The following is a 6,111-nucleotide window of genomic DNA, read 5'->3' as shown; positions in this document are numbered from 1 at the left end:
ATATCTGCCTGGGGAAGGTGGGGGGCATACTTCATCAATAAAGGTACTACCATGGTGAATATTTGTACACCTAGCCCTAATTGTACCCCACAATCTTAAAATAAATATTAAAAGAGGAAACAATAATAATAAAAAATTGTATTGTTGAAAGTATCAAGCTATGAAATGGTATTATCTCATTTTTATCTTATAACCATATTTTTTTTTCATTTTAATTTTTGATTCAGAGTCTCACTCTGTTGGCCAGACAGACTGAAGTGCTGTGGCTTGATCACAGCTCACTGCAGCCTTGACCTCCTGGGCTCAGGCAATCCTTCAGCCTCAGCTTCCCAAGTAGCTGGGACTACAGGTATGTGCCACCATACCCAGTTATAACATTAATAAATATGCTAATGGAATAGAGTAAAATGTTGACTTGAACGCAAATATATAAAAAAAATTTAGTTTATGATTTTAAAAGGTGGCATTTCAACTCTGTGAAACAGAGCTGTTGGGGCAAAATAGAACTGGATTCCTACCCCACATCTATTACCCAAATTTCATACAGATCAAAATCATAATGTAATAACTGCAAATGGCATAAACAATGTCCTGGGAGTGATGGAAATGTTCTAAAACCAGACTGTGGTAATGGTTGTACAACTCTGGATTCAAGAAAAGTTGAATTGTACACTTGAAATGGGTGAACTTGGGAGTCTATAAATTTTACCTCCATAATTTAATTATGTGTATATACAAATGAAAACATATAAGAAGAAAATATGAGTATTTTTCTAATCTTGGATGAAAAAAATCTTTCCAAACATGACAAAGAACGCAGAAAGAAATGCAAAATTAAAACAAAATGTCAAACTGAAAAAAAAATGTGGAATTTGTTTGACAGAACTAATTTATTCTGTGCAATCAATAACTGCGAAACTATGCCCTGTTAAGTGTGAAGAGCTGGGAGAAGGTAGCCACTTCCCACCAGGATGCAGGATTTGGGGTTGGGATGAGTTATGGTTTCTTGCTGTCAAGGTTTGTGTGTGTGTGGGAGGGCATCCCCAAGTCCTCCCACTCCTCCAGCATGAAATGTGAAGTGACTTCCCAACCCCTTTGGCTATGGCACCTTTTGGGCTGGGCTGCTGCTGTTTGGGCAGGGTAAAAGGTGCCCAGAGGAGCAGGGGTGTGCAGTCCTGTAGGCCAAGAAATAAATTTACATTTATAATTAAATTAAGTTTACCTCAGAGCTGCACACAAAAAGACATTAAAAATAAAAGAACTAATTATAACCCAATAAGCATATGTAAATAATTCCTGTGTCCACCTTATGTCAGTAATGTAGTATCACTAACTGAAACCAAATACTACCAATATAATAGCCAAATCAAAAAGTATGCTTCAAAAAAGGAAAATTCTTCAAATTCCTTGGAAGGAATTTGTATAGTGACTCAGTGTGATCCACGGAACATCAGCATCACCTGAGACTTGTAAGAAATGCACAGTTTCGGGCCTCATCCCTGCCCTTCTCAGTTAAAAACAGCACTTTAACAAGATCCCAGATGACTTGCATGTATGCTAAAGTTTCAGAAGCACTGCCTTAAAGTAGTACATTGCTTTTCTACCTTACAATTTCTGCTTCAGAAGCAAAACTCTCTCCTAAAAGTCTTTGGGGTCTTCTGGTAGATTCAGATGTGTTTCCTTGGATTTAAATAATTCTCATATATAAAAGGCCACAGGCAGGAAAAAATCGTATGCAAGGTTACTTTGAATAGCATTCCAGATGCTCATTCTTCTCCATTGAGCCAGACCAAGAAATCTTGGTGATAAAATGAATTGATAACATAGAATGTTTGCTAAACATTCTAGATATTTTTAATTTAATAGAGTCTTTTCTTAATGTCTAATCCCATCTACTCTACTGTAACCATCACTGCTCTGAGCCATTACTGGCAACATAACAGTTACTAGATACTATTGTTTCTGACCATAGAACCATAATTCCTTAGTTGAGTTTAAGAAATCTGTGGACAGTAACTGCATCAGAGCTGTCAACCCTCTTGCTTCTTCACTGTCAAGTACATGATAAAGCCAAGCCATGTAACAGTGCAAACTTCGAAAATGCTCTGGAGCAGATGATTTCCCTATAAAGCTTGCAGGTTTCCCTGCACTGAAATGCCACTCTGTATTCTATAGTGAGAGTCATGCCCACTGAAATACTCAAAGGGCAGTTTGGTCTACCTAGGGAAACCTAGATAAAATTCCTCTTTACTGAATTGAGGACATAGAAGATTATTTTGTATGTTTTCCTATCTTTGTCATATGATTCCTTCAATAAAACTAGGTGGTTTTCTTCAAGTTAAAAATAAAAGGTAACTCATTCAGACAAAAGTTAATCTTGTTAAAGCAGAATTCTGGAAAGAAAAAAATTACTTGGTCTTGTCTACTTTGGGCATGAGAATATTGACTCTAATCTATAGTAGAATGCATTCAATTTAGGAGTGTATAATTGATACTACCCACATGGATTATCTAACCTGGAATTTACAGAGCCAACAAAAGTTTTATTGGAACAATCAAAACCCACACTCTATAGTTTAATTAGTGGTTTATAAATGCTGATGTGCTATAAGACTCACCTGGAAAATATTTTAGAAATATAGATCCTGAGGCCCTAATGTCTGGATTCAGATTTCTTAGACTATGTCTGAAAATAGACAGACCTGAGAATGGACATTTTTCAGAAACTCTATCAGATAATCCTAATAAACTACTAGGGTTGGGCACATATAAAAGAACTGTAGGCCAGCTTGGTGGCTCAGCCTGTAATCCCAGCACTTTGGGAGGCTGAGGTGAGTGGATTGCCTGAGGCTGCCAGTTTGAGGCTAGCCCCGGGAACCTGGCAAGACCATGTCTCCACAACAAATCAAAACTTAGCTGGTGTGGTAGCATGCGCCTGTAGTTCCAGCTACTTGGAAGGCTGAGGTGGAAGGATGGCCAGAGCCCAGCAGGTTGACGTTGGGGTGGCCATGAGCATGCCACTGCACTCCAGCCTGTGTGATGAAGTAAGACTCCAACTCAAACAAAACAAAACAAAACAAAGCAAAAAACTCTAAGGGCTCTGCACTTGGTTCTGGTATCAAATTCTCCTCTACACTAGGTCTGATGATTAAGTTCATGAACTCATACTAGAAAAAGTGCTACATACCCCACTGCTGACTATCACTATGGTCACCTTTGAAGTACTTCCCTTGGGAAGCTATGCACTGATGCCAACCCCTAGTCCACCTGTCAAAGCAATTTTAGAATTCATTTTCTGGAATGGCCATCAGAGCTGTCATCATATTACCCTTGATGTCCTGAATGTCACCAAAATGTCTTCCTTTCAATATTTCCTTTATCTTAGGAAATAAAAAGTAATTGGGGACCAGATCAGGTGAGCAGGGAGTGTGTTCCAATACAGTTATTTGTTTACTGGCTAAAAACTACCTCACAAACAGTGCTGTGCGAACCGGTGCATTGTTGTGATGCAAGAGTTATTTCGGGACCATTTTTGCACACACCTTACTCATGACAAGATTTTTAGTTCAGATTTTCCTGTTTCTCTTATTGATGTTTTTTTTGGTCTGCTATGCTTCTTACAGTCAGCTGATGATTTTGGTGCACAATTCAACAAATTTTTGCAATGATTTTGTCAGTTCTGCTTGTTAGGGGCTGTTCTGACCTCTCTTCATCAGTGACATTTTCTCCTCAGAAAACAGTTTAATCCATTTGTAGACTGCCACTTTCTTCATGGCCTTAACCCCATAAACTTGAACTAACATGTTTAACTTCCACTCTTGCCTGATTTAACTTCCACTCTTGCCAAACTTAGCAAGAAATTAATTAAATTAAAAAATTTCATTTTGTCCACTGCTTTAATTAAAGCTCTGACATTCTATAGGTAGCACACAAAAACATGCACCAACACTAATGAATGCCACTCAGCAAGACACAGTCACATATTTCTATGAGACACTGATGTATCAAGGTTAAAAAACCTTATTGAGTTGTTAATACAGTGCTGCCAACATAAGGACACGGTGGCAAGGTCCCAAACTTAATTGTCAGAACACATAGCTAATACCCATGAACAGAACTCAAACTGTACTCAACAGGACATGCTTTCTTTGAGATGTTAATAATAAAATGAACAACAAAAAAATAACACTCTATATTCAAAAAGTTGGAGAAACATCAAGTTTATGTAAAGGTTATTTTTTAAAGTTATTTGTCTAAAAGTTAGACCATTTTCTTTATATCATACAGCTAATGTGTATTACACATTTCCATCTGAAAGGATATGGTCGGTAGCATTTCCCCAAATTGCTTAACTATGAAACCTTCTTTGTAGTGTGTTATATAAAAATATCTCACAGAACTAGTGCTCCATGAACCACAGCTAAAGAAATGGTCTTGACCAGACTGAGGAGGAAGTCACGTCTGGGAAGTTGTTGCCTGGGTCCTCTGCTGTTAGCCCTGTTGTTCTTGACCCTCTTCCCTTTGCTATGCCTCCTTCCAGAGTTCCTTGTGTTGGGTCACACATAGCTCTTACTCTTGGTTCATACCTGTGTTCATGCACAGCCACCGAGGACAAAGCCATCACGACTGATGAACACAAAAGGCTTCCCTTTGCTTCAGTCTGTTCTGCTGTTTGCTTGTTGTGGCCGTGATGGTTAGAGTGCTCTCCCGCTCCCTTCCCCTTCCATCCCAACAGGAAGCATATTCTTTCTCCAGATAGTAACAATCTTGTGTTGTAAGAGGGCAGCTGAAGAGGGCCCCTCCCTGTGAGTTTTTCCATTACATTTCCTGTCTGATACCATTAACAACCTCAGGCAGCCCAGAAAATGTGTGATGGTTTTCATTCTTCATTGTTACAAATACAAGAATGTGTTCCTCATTAACCACAATCTCTAAGTCATGGGGGAACCTAAAGGAATACACGAGGGGGCAGAACCCTGAGTGGATGCTGGGAGATTTTTTTAGACAAAGGAAGTCCTTTGCAAAATGGGAATCAGTCAATATCCTAGTCAGAAATAAGTATTCATGTGGATTTTATAAACTACAGACATTACAGTGAGTTCCAGTCCTCTCCCAATTCTATCCCTCTCCTATCATCATGGCAATCCATAAGACACAAGGGACATCAGGAGAAGTTTCTGCTTTTGTCAAGACCCGAGGCCTTTATATTCCTTTGATACTGCAAATAAGTGGTGTAAACAAACAAGTTATAAATACATGGAAAACAGCTTTTTTTTTTGCATTTCCCAATCTATTCTTTACTTCAAAAGGCCCCCAAATAAAGAGTCATAATAGAAAAAGGAAAAAGAATAACTGGCATATTCTTCATGTATTAATAATTTCACAGTCACTCAAAATGGTCTGCCCTGAAGAAATAATGTCAGATAACCAGCGAGGAAGCAAATCTGAAAGATTTTTATCTCTCATTTTTATTTTAATATTAGACCTCCGTGTGATTAGTAATAGTGCTCGATATGATTGATTCATAATTACATATCTCCAGAAGATACTACAGAGCTGGACCTAAAATCAAGGCCTGTGAAGTCCAGGTCATGCAAGTGCAAGAGTACAAATTGACCCAGGTGGCATCGCCATGGGGACTATACTCAAAATCGCGTCTCCGAGCATAGCTTAACAGTGGATAGTAGCAGAACCATTAACAAAACTCTTCTAGAGACAAATGAAACTAATGATTCAGTTGTAGCTACTAAAGATACATGGAGACCCAAGAAGAAGGCACGAGCTGTTCTTCTCTGGTCTCTCTGAGCATTAACATATTATCCACAGGGTCTCCACACTTCTCCAAAGTGGAGCTTGCTGCCAGGTAGCTGTTATCAGCTAATGGAATTGGACAGTCTCAAACTTAAATGCTTCTGTATTTCTTTTCCTTTGAATTCCTATTACTTGTTATATTTTGGTGGTTCTCCCATAGAACATTTACAACAATGAAGGATTATTTGCAAAAGGTGTGCTTTTATTCTTCATTTGTTTTTTTATTGTTTTCTAACCTGTATTGGAGCAATCAAAGATTATGTGTCAGTTCCAGTAGTAAACAGACTGGTTACCACTAAG

General features: G+C 38.4%; 1 pseudogene; it reads right to left on the bottom strand.

Moving 5' to 3' along the window:
* The window catches only part of LOC103268126, a 36,103-nt pseudogene extending 31,482 nt beyond the window's left edge, over window positions 1-4,621 (bottom strand).
* Window positions 4,622-6,111: the final 1,490 nt, after the last annotated feature.

This window comes from Carlito syrichta, unplaced genomic scaffold (assembly GCF_000164805.1).
Source record: "Carlito syrichta isolate Samal-C Ts95f unplaced genomic scaffold, Tarsius_syrichta-2.0.1 Scaffold308771, whole genome shotgun sequence".
NCBI lineage: Eukaryota > Metazoa > Chordata > Mammalia > Primates > Tarsiidae > Carlito > Carlito syrichta.
This window is presented reverse-complemented; position numbering and strand designations above follow the sequence as displayed.